This window comes from Lepeophtheirus salmonis, chromosome 1 (assembly GCF_016086655.4).
Source record: "Lepeophtheirus salmonis chromosome 1, UVic_Lsal_1.4, whole genome shotgun sequence".
Lineage (NCBI taxonomy): Eukaryota > Metazoa > Arthropoda > Copepoda > Siphonostomatoida > Caligidae > Lepeophtheirus > Lepeophtheirus salmonis.
In genome coordinates, this window is record NC_052131.2 from 30,377,941 (window position 1) to 30,392,692 (window position 14,752).

Sequence of the window (14,752 nt, forward strand, 5' to 3'; positions counted from 1 at the left end):
AGAATGAATGTTCTTTTCCAAAGCTATTATTATTTAATTTCTGAGGAGTGAACTTCCATTTCTACTACATTCAATTATATTCAAACACAGTGTTTGCTCATATAGACCGGAGAGTAGCCCTAATGGTTTGTTGTAATTATCAGAGTAATTCTTGACTATGTTCTATTTATTTCCGTATCTCCTCGTCACAGCTGATCTAATGGAACGTCATGACAGCTAAGCTGCTCCAAAACATTCCTTAAATTATCAAGGTTATCGTGTTGGTTTTCAGCATTTTCGCCCACCGGCTAAAGTCCACATATATTATTTTTATTTAAACCATAGAACAAAAAAAAATAGTACTTATAATTTTTAAATGTATACAAATGCATATTTGGCCTTTAAAGCCTTTTTTTTTTTTAATCAAAGTAGGAGTGTAAAATTTCGATTCAGAGCCATATTCTAATTGAAATAACTATATATATGAAAATTAAAATTAATAGCAATTGGTTTAAAAATATTCCAGTCTTCCAAAGATAGAATATTTATTGGGCTATCTTAAATACAGTTCTTACAAAATGGATCTAATCGTACAAAACTCAAGTAAAACGAAGGATCATAATACGTTGAAGCTAATATTTAGAAGCAAGGAAATTAATCCAAATTTTAATATGATACATACCCGATGATTGGTATTTATTGATTAAATGTAAGTCATTTAATCAAATTATTTATACATTTTTTCTATTTATTATTATTGATTTATTAAATAATAATATTTTTAGTGTTATTAGTCGAAGAATACATACAAATTTAATTTAGAGTCAATTTGGAAAAAAATTATTGTAGCTTGTTTTGTGTTGACGAGCCACATATTTTTCTGATTTTTGTTTATAATTCCTTTTTTGTTGAGACACACGTTTTATATCATCTTAATTTACAACGTGTATAATGATTGATTGTGTGGGTTTTGCTATCGAAAATAATTTTTTCTTCCTAATTAGGAAATATCAATTGTCTATTTTGTTAAGTGACGTCATAGCTAATTTTATTTACTTTTTTTTACAGGATTCATAAAAAAGTATCTTTGTAAATAAATACAATTCAATCCAAAAGATTTTACATCATATTAAATATCCACTTTTCAACAAATAATTAATCTATCACGACGTGTATATGAGTTTTTTCGTACTTACTAGTAGTTTTCAATCCTCGTGTACAGGGTGCAGCAAAGGAACTTAATGTTTCCAAAAAGGAAAAAAACAAGTTTTATAAGGTTGAAAACTTGTGTTTTTGTTTCATAGTTATAGTACATATTAAAAGTTTTGTTTTACAAAGTTCTGAAAATCTTATCAAATAGCAGAGGCATCCGGAGGGTGTAAGCTGGAGGGCCTGCCCCCCTCCCATCCCTAAAAAAAAAGATTAGAGATTTCTACTCTTTCCTACAAATTTAATTTTTAAATTTTTTTTTTCCTGAAAAATTAATTTTTTATTAATTTTTTTCCAAAAAATGTAATATTCTGTAAATAGCTATGAATTTTTGAAATTTTTTATCGAAAAAGGGAATATTTGAAAAAAAATTTCAAAAAATTTAATATTTGAAATTTTTTGTGTAAAGTTGTGGATTTTTCCAAACAATTTAATTTATTGAGAATAACTTTGGATTTTTTTTTTAAATCTTCAAAATTTAATATTTTGTGAATAGTTGTTGATTTTATAAAAAAATTATATAAACTTTATTTACTTAATTTTTCTTTTTCAAAGAAATTTAATTTTTGGATTTTTTTTAACCTAAAAGCAAGCCCCCAAAAAAAAAAAAAATATATATATAATTATGAAAATAAACTGAAAAAATTGAAAGCAATTTTCATAAATTGCACTAATAAAAACCCCAAGACTTCAATTGCAATTAGTTTCATTGAAGAAAATATGACGTATGTGAGGACTTTCTGAGTCAATTTTTATGTTGGATGGCAAACACACGTTCCTCACTACTCCACGCATGATTGCAACTGAGTGTAAATCCCAAAGAAAACTTTGGAATCTCATCTCTAGAATGAAACCACGCCCCCTTTCGCTACTACTACTACACATTATAAAAAAGGATCCTAAAAACAAAAATATTACAAAACATAGATACAAAAAAAAAAGTTACAACGATATTATTTAATACAAAACTATTTCCAATACTGTCAGATATTGATGTATATATTTAAATCTGTTACCATTAGTCATTACTATAATAGTAAGGTTCTTAAAGAAAGATACGTAAGACTTACGGAAGTAATCCAAATCTATTTCAATCCTGGTCCGGCCAACAGCTGCATAGATTGGTTCCACACTTTCATGACATTTTATACATGTCTTTATCTCAACATGCGGCCAGAAAGAACGATCAAAATGATTAGCATCTAGACTTCTTTGACTTCTCCCATTAATTAATATTTTTAGCCAAGAATGAATGGGTGAATTTGGCCCTGTGTGCAAGAGCTCCATCCTGCGGGAAGATTACATTGTCATCAGTATTATTTCTGAAATCTACGCTCAATTTTGACCCCTACAAATTTATTTTATGACCTTGAGTCGTGTGTCCCACTCTGATTCAATTTTTAGTTCAGTTAAATACATGATAAATGTTTGCTGACAGCTAATTTTTTACTGTTACACATGATAGCAGCTAACAGCATTTCTAAGAAAACTTTAGAATCTTGCCTCTAGAATATAACCCCGCACATCTCAGTATAATGAAGGAAGTTAGGTTGCTACGGCCTCTGCGTATGTTTCCACATATAAGTTAGTGATATTAATTCATTATTATTAGATTTGCCCATTCCTCAAAGTGGAAAATTAATTAATTCCCATTTTCTGCAAAATCTGCAAATTGTTTAAAAGAAAAAAGATTTCCAAAAAGAGTATTAAAACATGAATTTATTTAACTTTCTTCACTTTGACAAAATTATAGCCATTTATAAAAAAATAAAAATCAATCATTCAGTGATATCTCAAGCTACGTACGACTCACATATATTATAGCCATAGATCCCCCAGAATGGGAGTTATTGAGTGCTTAGAGTTGAAGTATATATACGTATACATAAAATATATATATTTTTTTTCATAACTAGAATTTACTTCAAAGATTTTGAAATACTGGACACATAGTACATCATGCTACGATTGAGTAATAAAAACACATAAAACACAAACAAATATTCATTAAAATATTCAAGACCTAAGGTTAATTGTATTTAAAATGCTAATATAGTTTCTTAAAATATTAATCACACCATCGTCAAGCTTGGAGCTGGATGCTTTCATGGCGTACATGCAGAATATAATTTTCACGATTACTGCATGATGATGTATTTTGTCATTGGAAGCTAGTGTGAAAAAATACTTTCTGCTGACTGAGTCTCCGAAGCGTTCCTTTACAAACTCGTCAAATGTAGAATAGACAGGTTTTAAAACTGGGTACTCCCACAGAAGGTGTGAAACTGTCTCTCTTTCTGAATTACAGAAATAGCAATTAGGGTTATCTGATAAGTATCCTGATACCTCCAGTGTTCCTGTCACTACTCGATTCGTGAACCATTTCTAAGATGGAGTAAGGAAATAATTTATGTGGATCATACAAACCTGAGGAGCGGAGACATCAATGCTCCTGCGATTTAATACCGACTTTACCTCATCAAATGACAACTGCAACAATAATCTTCGAATTGATTTGACACTCATTATTTTTACCTGACTTCTGAAGGAGATATCGTTTGAACAAGGTAGTCTGAAATGGTTTGCATTTAAGCCACAAGATAGTTCAAGCATGTGGTACATGTGCAATAATTGTATTTTTTACCAACTGCACTTAGTTTTTGAAAAATTGACTTCAAGCCTTGATGACAGTTCTCTTCACTTAGGGCGTTATCTATGACACAGTTGTTCCAAAAGTCCTTTTTTTAAAAGAATTTCACCAACCACTCGGTTAACATAGCTCTCCATATGTCTCGGAAGCTAATATTTTCCAGACCTCCCCACCTCTTTGGAGATATTATTCTCTCCGTCGAGATCTTAAGTTTCGTGTTGAGATCAAGGAATCTGAGAAGAATTTTGTCCACCTCTTTGTACAAATGTTTAATTTAGGAATTTAGAAATCTATAAAATCCAAGCTTCTTTATGAGACTGGCGCGCTAAGATATTTTGGATAGAATTGCACTCTTGTTGCGACTCATGATGCCTTTTCCAATGAATGCACCAAGTAACCTGATCCTGTGTTGGACTATGGGTCGATATATATTTACAATGTATGGATTATGTGTGGTCATGCTCCACTTCTCTTCATTAAAAAGTAGGCGTGACATTATGCCAAAGGATGATACAACTCTATTGAGTTCTATGAATGATGCCATTGTCAACACAGTGCTTCCATTGATTATAACAGATGTATCATCAGCGTAGGCATATACAGAAAGACATTCCGTAGCTTGGTTTTTTCCCAATAACTGTATACATAAAAGAAGGTAAATAATAATGACATTAGCTGACCAATAGAAAATTAATTCTTCAGATGTCCAATTTCAAAAAAAAAAAAAAAACAGGCCAGCAAAAAAATACTCACGATTTACATCACTAGTAATAATGTTATATAATATAAAATATAGGTAAATGTTACTGACATAGAGGGTACTCTGATATTTTTTCTCAATATGCTCTGGGTTTTTTTAAGCAACAAACTACAGACTGTCATACCACCTTGCGGATAATAAATTTTCTTCAGTTTGCTCATGTCTATTAGTTGATTGATTATTTTAATATTTTTTGTAGATATAAAAGCCCTTATCAAATTGTATAACGTGCACAACCAGGTTGTTTTACCATTATTTTTAGTCAACAGGGTTGACTCCTTCGTGAGACGCTCTCGTTATCTAATACTTTAATCAAATTTTTAGCTTCTCTTTTGCTTTGTTTTTCATGTTATTTAATTTTATCATATCATGATATATAATATAGGTATAGTGTGAAACTGTGGTACTATATATAAAACAGTTAGGTGTATCGTCGAAAAATGAATCACACGTCTTCATGAACTCGAGCAAAAAAATAATCTATTTTTTGTTAAAGTATGGGATTAAGACATTGAAAAACTACTTATAAGGAAGAAACCTTATCTAGAGAAAGAATGTATATAGAAATATTATCCATAGAAGAAGATAAATGCAATAAATTAATATAAAAATCGGTGAAATGTGTCTACTACATAGTTAACTGTTACAATTTATCTTCATATGTAGAAAAAGGAGGCATTGCTCTGGAAATGACGTCATTTCTGTACAACCTTACTTATTTCTATATTAATGACGCAAAGTTTGTTTGTATGAATGTTTAAATATATGACAACAAGTTACAGCGTGCATTGTAAATAGTGCTCCATGATGTATATCATAAACATATTTGTATCTAAGAAATATAGTCGTATTAATGAAATATTGTAGGCATGTGCATATATCATATAACGGGTATACAGGGTGTAATGTATATAGTTATCCCCGATGTATATCATATAGGCTTTTTTGATATAAAAAATAGCAATAATGTCCTTTTACAACACATTACTTTTTTATTAAACTTATAATTTTATTACTAAGTTTACAAGAGCCAATAGTAAAAGTATTTGGCGGGGGGGAGGGGGCTATGATTACACTTTGTGGCTTACCTTACTTAACTGGATTGATGTAGTGTGATCAGTATATGCCACTATTTAGAAAGGTTAATAGAAATACAAGGTCAGGCAATCATGTAATCGGGCTAGATATAATTTTCAATTTGATGTATCGTACCGACTACTGGGCATGACAGACATATTTTGTCAAAATATGCAACTGTGCTATATAATATTACTATTGATAAAATTTTCAATTTTATTTATCGTACCGACTGCGGGCAAGACAGACAGATTTTGACAAAACACACAACCAATCATATTCTATGATGTCACTATTAAAAAGCGTGGTGGAAGTCAAACATCAGTCGTACACGCGTTATGATATAACCTTGTATCTCTATTAACCTTGGTATATACTATAGTCAATTTCCCGCTCCATCGTTATTATGATAGTAAGATGATTAGAATTAGAATTATCAAGATCGTTCTGGACAACAAAACATTCGTATTATATGTTGTACATAAAAGTATTTTTGATAAGTTTTTAAATTTTTTTATATAATTATTTTGACCATTCTGTATGTGATTTCCCGCTCTCTCCTTGTTCCCATGGCACTCACAATTTAAGTTTTTAATGTACTTGTATCAAATAAGAGGCATAGAACATGCCATGCCTCTCCCTAAATGAGGGGACAATATTAAAGAACCTAATCTGCTATAATGAAGCAAAATTTGACCCTTAAAAAATAAGTTTATTGAAAAAAAAAATGTTAGTCCGAAATATTTGATGAAAATTTTGTTGCCCCCCTTGTTTTATTTTCTCCTACGCCTACTCTTGAAATAAATGCTAATATATCTGTACAATGTAGGTATTTCCAAATCTCACGGCACGTAGAAAAAACCCACGGAAATTGAGACCTTATGGGATCATAAAAGACTCTTTATAGGCCTTCCCATCATAAATTTAATAGGACCCTTTTACATATTTAAATACCTTCTGTTTTTCATATATAGATAATTTTGGACATATTTATGAGAACCTGTAATTCATGTACAGGGGCATCCAGATAAACAGATAAATTGGAACTGACTTAAACTGTATCCACGTCAATAAAGAGAGCATATATATATTATTTTAATGTACCATTTGAGAGGTTTCATTATTATCTTCTGATTGAGTTTGAATGTGATCAGACAATAAGTAACGATGGAGCAGCGAAGAAGGTCAACAATTGTTCAACTCGCTTCCTACTCTAAGTCTACCGTTTACCGGGTGCACAAGGGATGGAATGAGGAAGGCAAGGTCCAGAGAAAGGCCAAGAGTCCTAGAAGTAATCGAAAGAGGACAATGAGGTTCGTAACAGGGCTGAAGAAGTTAGTGGATGCATATCCTAGGACATCAAGAAGAGGAATTTGAGCTTCTCTACCATTTCCAAGACCATCCATATGGATTTACGGATGACTTCCTACAGGCTTTCCACCCATCACATCCTTACCTAGGCCAATAGGGGGGAAAAGAGGGAGCAATAAAATTCCTTCTTGGGAGCAACAAAACCTGAACCCCTTAGCCTTTTACTTCATGGGGAAGTTAGAAAGATATGCTTGGGATACCAGCCACAACAGCATCAAGGCATTGAAGGCCTCTATCACCAAGCTCTGGTCAGAACAAGCAATTTTTAGCACGAAATCCAAAGTAGGAGACGAGATTTTACAATTTAAAAATTCCCATTTCATTCCTTGTACAAATTACAACAAAGATTTCTCAAATTTTTTATAATACAAATTTTAATCTAATAATTATTTTTTACAGGAAAATTAAATTTTTAATTCATTTTAGGTTTTTTTAAAAATATTATCAATATATGTAGAGTTAGATTTAGAACGATATAAAATGTTAGGAAGATTTTCTTTACTAAAACATAAATATTTACTTCTCAACTATTTAAAGTTTGTGAATAAGTTGAGGACGTTTCATCCCAAACACTTCTAATCATTCGCTTTACCGGAGGAAACTCGATGGCAAGCAATAGCTACCCTGAGGTATAACTTCCAAAGCAACCAGCTGCTAGATAGCTTGATTAGTCTTTGCTCGACTTTATCAAACAATTTTCTCGATGAAACCTCAAAAAAAAATGTGGCTTTAATTTACCACATGTTGTTCTCTGTCAATTCCATGTTCGATGACAAATACTAATTTTTAAAAACTCATTACTAACACGGATGTCGTTGAATGTCTTTATTTCCAAAGAATTACTAAAAACGTAGATAAATACAAATTATGCACAAAGGACTGCAAGTGTTATTAATTAACAAGAAAGAAGAAGGATTTATTACTCAAGTGGGAAAAAGAAGGGGGAAAAAATAACGTCGATCAACTTCAATGAATTTAAATTTCAATAGCTTATTCCAGAGGGTTTATTCAATCAAGTAAATAATATGTTAAGTCCTTCGATCTAAAAAAAAAAAAAATTGGCACACACTACGCTACAAATAATCATAATTCCTGATTTTTTGCTTATCTAGATTTGTATCTAAATTCATGCTCCTTCCATGTATGTATGTTTACATAATATTGCATTATTATGTACATATCTTGGCCTCAAGGTGTGGACTTGAGTCGTATGAGATTGGAGACAAGTTATAGACTTAGTCACTTACATAATATGAGTCATGTTATTTTAACATGAGTAAAGCTGTTAATAATATTTCCTTAACCGAGCTCATACATTTATTCTAACTGCAACCTACAACAGTGTTTTTCAAATTTTCCGAACCCGCAATCATTTTTATTGAGTAAGGATATCATTTTTTAATGAAAAAACTACCGTACAAAATTAGAGCTGGAAAAACGGATGTTGCGTGTGCTTTTTCTTCTTCATAATTTAATAGCACGTCGTGATGTGCTTTTTAAAACAATTTAAACCAAAGAGAGATGATAATTCTTACATTAGAGAGGTATTTTAACACCACGACGACCAATTAAATAATGAATAAGAAAGAACACACGCAACAGCCATTTTCCCTTTTCATATTTTTAAAAGCTAGCAATTATACCAATAGCCTTGTTAATTTCCTTCTCCCCCTCCTCCATTGTCATAGCTGATTGTAGTTGATCTAAAAATATAAACAAAACATCAAACAAAAGGCATCGCTACCTGCGATAATTACATAATGCGAGTGCGTAGTGGCCCAAGCTCTAGCAGGGTCCCCGAAAACTAAGGTTGATTAATACAATAGACCTCAAGTGAGGCAATGAGGGGAGGCTAGGGGGAGGGGTAGATCAGGAAGATGGTCGAATTATTTGGCAAAATTACCAGATGATTTCAAACCTTTTATCAATTTCTTTTTTGAGGAAAGGTTGTGTGGTACAATAAAGGTAACGACGTTTTTCATTGACATAAAATTATGAATGGAATATTAACAGGTTATAAATATACCAAAAAATATAACAAACGAAAATAAGTACAAGGATCGATACCAATTAACAATATATTGCGGTTTCGGTTCTACTTTGTCGACTCCAGTTCTAGTGGTTCAAGAACCGGAACTGCTTGAACCATTAGAACCGCTAGACCGATATAGGCACACCTTTGGTCATGATAGCTAAGCTGCTCTCCTCTAAAACATTTTTAATATAGTCAGGGTTACCATGTTGATTTTCGCTTCTTTTTTTTTTTTTTTTGCAAAATAAACACAGTTGTCATCACTATATCCAATATAGTTTTTGGAAAAAATTGCACACATTACTGGATCCGTAGATATGAAGAATAACAAAATTTTAAAATTTTTTATTTGCAAAAATTAAAAAATCATGATAATTCAAAATTATTCAATTTTTTGGTAAAGAACATTTTTTAATGTTCCTTTAATTAGTTGAAGTTGCACTGATTAAGTTTAAGAAAACATTATAGTATTACATTTACTCCCTCTGAGCTAGGAACCTTCTTTAAAGTCTATATACATAATGTATATTTCCTTCACTAGGAATGACAGGGGCGCGAACTTACGCACTTGGAGTTCAAGCGATAAAGTTCGCCCGCATACGTTGTCCATTGAGCTACGTTGTTCCATTGACACAATTTATCTTAGTCGATTTTTTTTTTTTTTTTTTTCCCTAAATAATCCAACATCTCTAGTTATAACTACTTATCTATGAGTTTGAACTATCAAAATAAATTAATTTAAAGCAACGAGCTCCTCTCAAATACATTTTAGTAGTTTATATAACCTTAGTTAAAAGTATAAGAAGCAAATCATCAAGTGGGAGTAACTTAAAAGGCCTATAAGTATAGCATATATCAAAACATTTTCCAAATATCAACTATGTAACTCTTCAAAAATAAATGTTTTCAAAAATCTCAAGACATAACCATAAAACGTAAAATATAAACAAACATACAAACGAAAAGCCAAGTCAATATTGATGTTATCATAAAGAAGCATCATGGGGAGGAGACAGCCAATTTGTATTTCAGTCACTTTTGATAAAATACAATCATTGCGATTCTCATCTTTGTCAAGCAACAATCTCCAACTCATATGGTTCCATTAGTTCTTGGCCCGTATTAAGAGTATCTTTTTAACTAAGTCATTATTGTATAATGGTACACATTATGTAGACATTTGAAGACTCACTTCATGGTGCTATATTTCAAGCAGATCATAAAACGTTTATCAAGCCCATCTTTTTTTCTTTTTTTTTTCAACAATAAAAAAAGAAGGTCTTTTTAATCCGCTAATTGAATTATTGTGATTCGTTTCAATTACCTATATTATAAGTTCATTCCTGTTTATGATTCTGATAAGATTTGTAAGCATTCCTTAGCAAAAGTTCTAGAAGTCATGTTTAATTATTTGCCATAAATTCCAATGATTATCTGTTAATGAATTAATTATCGTCTCTGATGGGTTTGTCATTAGAAACTTATAATTAGCAAGAAGAAGAAGAAGTCTATGCAAAAATATTCAACCAAGAATTCCAAACATTGACAACAAAATACACAAGAATAGTGTATAACACATGGGATGAAAAGTCCTAAGCTTCACACATATATATGGCACTATTTTTTTTTCAAATTTACCTCATGAGAACCTGTTATTTATTTTGTGAGTTATTGTGCTCGGTAAGTGTGACGCGACTTTAGTTGTTTCCAAAATAATGGATTTAAAAAAATGTGTTTTGATTTTACAGTACTTCTTACTGGGTAAAAAGTACCGTTCCAAGCTAAGTAATGGCTTGAAAAGTCTAAAAAATCCAGATCGAATGTTTAAACTTACATAATTTTAAAAATCCTAGAACTGGCTATATCAGCCATTTGCCAAAGTCCATTTTCCTCTCTTTACAATTAAATAAATAAAAAATTACCCTGATGGTGGCCGTCAAAATTCACTCACAAGAGGATATGGCCGTGGGCCGGCGGTTGCCGACCTCTAGCTTAGGGGAAGAGTGAAGCGAGGCAGGTTGCATATACCGTGTAGACTGTGCATATCAAGTTAAGCTAGTACAGCCACAAAAAGGTGAGAAAATGTGTTGTTTTTGACAAAAAATCAAAATTGTGATGACATATTTTTTCGCACACTATTAATGATGAAAATTATACATGGGTATGACTGGCTTTATGGTTTGACTTTTGTGTGATTATGCTTGTGAGACAGCAAAGCTTCTCTTCTCCCTGACATTCTTCAAATTGTTAGGATTAACAAGGTTTTTCCTGTTTCATTTACATTGCTTAAAGTAATATTATCCGGGGTTAAACTAAAGAAATTATCATTCTTTTTTTTTTTATCTTTCACGCACTAGTGATGCCTTTATACTTATAAAATATATGTTCTCACTGCAAGAATAGCGACAAAACTTAGGAAAAAAAAACAATATACAACCTATATTTTGGTAGTAATTACAAAAAGCCTGGCCTTTTCTATTATAGTGTTATTTTCATCGATATTTATAACTAGTGATGGACCATAAATCGAAATCAGAATCGGAGAATCGAGTGTTCTTTCTGGAATTGGGATTGGCATCGAGAAAGTAACATTAAATTTGTAATTCCGATATTTATTTATTAGTGGTATTTAACTAATTATTATTTTTCTAAGTTAAACATAAAAATAGCCTCCCTCACCAAAAATATTAAGGAATTTTTTCTTTTTATCAGAAAATTAAATATTTATAATTTTGTTTTTAGAAATGTAATTTAATTTTTCAAATTTTTTCTTCTAAAAAATTCTTAATCTTAATTTTTTTTTTCAACAAGTTTAATTTGTTTACTTCCAAAAAAAATAATTTTCACTCAATAAGTAGTTACTTTTGAAATTTTCCAAAAAATTTAATGTTTAATTTTTTTTTTTAAATTATATTTAATTTTGAAAAAATTTTCTAAAAAATTTAATATTAATTTTTTTTTTTAATTATATTAGAAATTTAATTTTTGAAATTTTTTTCTTAGCAGCCGGTGATTTTGAAATTTTTTTCCAAAAAAACTAAAATTTGAAATTTCTTCCCAAAAATATATTTGAAATTTAATCTTAAGTTATAATTATGTGGATGCCTCTGTTAACAAAATTGTATTTTTTAATTATTCTTTAAAGTATTAAAGAATCGGAATCTGGAGTTTTTACTAGAACCGATTGGCATCGGGATTTTTTTTTTTTTAATTTGTCCTATAACTACAAATAACATTGAACTGCACAAAAATAAAAACAGGACTCTCTTCAATTCCATTAAATTAAGGGAACTTGATTTATTGCTTATAAATGATTTGTTTTGACATATAGACAAACTGTAAATACTCAACTAAATAAAAAATATTTTCTCAAGGCATTAAAGAGATTAATACATGATCCACATGGAATTATAATAATCGATATCCAGAAAACACCTATACGTTAATCCACTTTCTATAAAGATTTTAATTACATCTTTATACATAGGGTCATAACACCACAAACGACTCAATGGTCAACATCCTACAATCCCAGAATTTGATGAAATTTTAGTAATTTCATTATCTGCAAAATAATAAAACCTTATTTTATTTGCCAATCGACTGATCGGTTTTTAAGCTTCTTCATTATTCAAGAACTCTTTTCATCCTAAATACGCAGTAATGTTGATTCGTTCGAATGTTTTCGAGATGGAGTCGTAGGCCGCAAGTGGATGCTCCTTAGTTCCAGTTAACAACAATTGCCCTATCTTTGGTCAACAGAATGGTAATATAATCCGATTTTGTGAAATGTAGGCTGCACAGTCTTGAATTCTTAGTAATTGTCTATATTTTTTAAATCCCTTAGAGATCCACTCTCTGTCTTGGAACAACCCTCCCACATTTGGATTCAAGTTCCAGATTAGGAGGCACATTGAAACCAGGAAAACTTAGTATCTTAGGATTCTTGGGGGGTACCATCGTAACCTTGACGACATCCAGGAGCAACACTTCGACCCCATCACCTTAAACTTAACAGTCACGATCGGAATCCTGAAGCTATAAGTTTAGACTGTATAGTATCTTTCAGTACTGTCTAAAATTGAAAACAATGACAAATCTTTTTTCTTTTTAAGCCGTGTCTTGGAGCCAGCACGCTTTTTTATTCAACTGCATGTAGTCCAGATAGCTCGAGATGTCCATGATAAAAGGTGAAAATCCAGTATGGAATGGGCATGTTAAAAAAAAAAAGAAACCGACAATCAACATGGAAACCCTAACAATTTGAAGAATGTTTCGAAGGAGAGAAAGAATAATGTTCATTACGTTTCATTAGATCAGCTACAATTTGTTTTGACAAGAGATGAAGGAAAAAAGGATATAAACAAGGACATTTACTAGAATTACTCCGATATCGATCCCCAATTCTACTCTGAGTCCAACAAGTACTTACAATTATAACTCCGCAACAAATCATCATGGTTATACTCCGTCTTTTATGAGAACACACGAACGTTCAAACAGGTTTTGAATATAGTTGAATCTATTTAGGATAGGATATTCACTACTCAGGAATTAAATAATAATGCCAACTGCTAAGGAAAATAAATATTTTTCTTTATACTACCAATTACAAATTAACAGGCCAGCTAAAACACACTGGATTTACATGTATACCCATGATACAATGTACCCAACTTGTGATGAAATTCAACAATTTTTTTAACAAATGTTTGGAATTTTTTGTAGAAATATCGCAAAAAAAAACAACTGATTTAAGTTTGATTTAATGTACATTACTAAATTATGAGTTGTGTCAGTCCTGATTTAGGACAGAATACTCCAGTCCCGTCTAGTTCAGTTCTGCTTATCATTGTCTATCAATCATATTTTTTTAATCATTTGTAGTAGTGATAGTCCGATAGTGATGGACTGATACAACACTAATGAGAGCACATATATGAGTACTATCCACGAACTGTTCCCTAAATCAAAGACTTATTTTTTTTTCAAAATTCATATCTAATTATGTAAGTCATTAGGACATTGAATCATGACAGTAGAATTACTTTCAGGAATATTTTGCACTTGACGTACAGAAGTTATTTACTTATTATTAAAAGGTTGCTATAATTGAATTTCAACTATCCTCTGTCGTTGTCTCCAATTTCGAGATATAAAGAGAAAGTATGACGTGCGGGAAAGCTTATACAGGATACCCAAATTTTCTAGTAAAAAGCAAAAATTCCTTAATTTGGGGGGGGGGCTACAGTCCCTCCAACCCACCCCCTGCTCTTCATATTACCAATCATATTATTGCTAAAAAAATATATAAAGATATATACTCAATAAACCTATGGTCGATTTGGAACGGGATTATCCATGTTGTACTCATTATTCTGTTTAAGAATCATATATGAGTCATCGTGTTAATCTCCAACCTTTGACCTTATTTTTAATCTTGATAGACATAATTTATAACATATATATTGAATACGAGTCCAAATTTTAGCTTGATTTCCCAATAACAATATAAATACAAATTTAAAATTAATAGAGATTCTATGTCTTGTTTGGAGGGGATTGTGATTTGAAGCAATCAAGATTAAAATAACAAATACCTATTTTCAACCTCTTAGCATGAATTTCCAATAGAGAATGTATTTTATTCAAATATTATTTAGAAGGGATCATC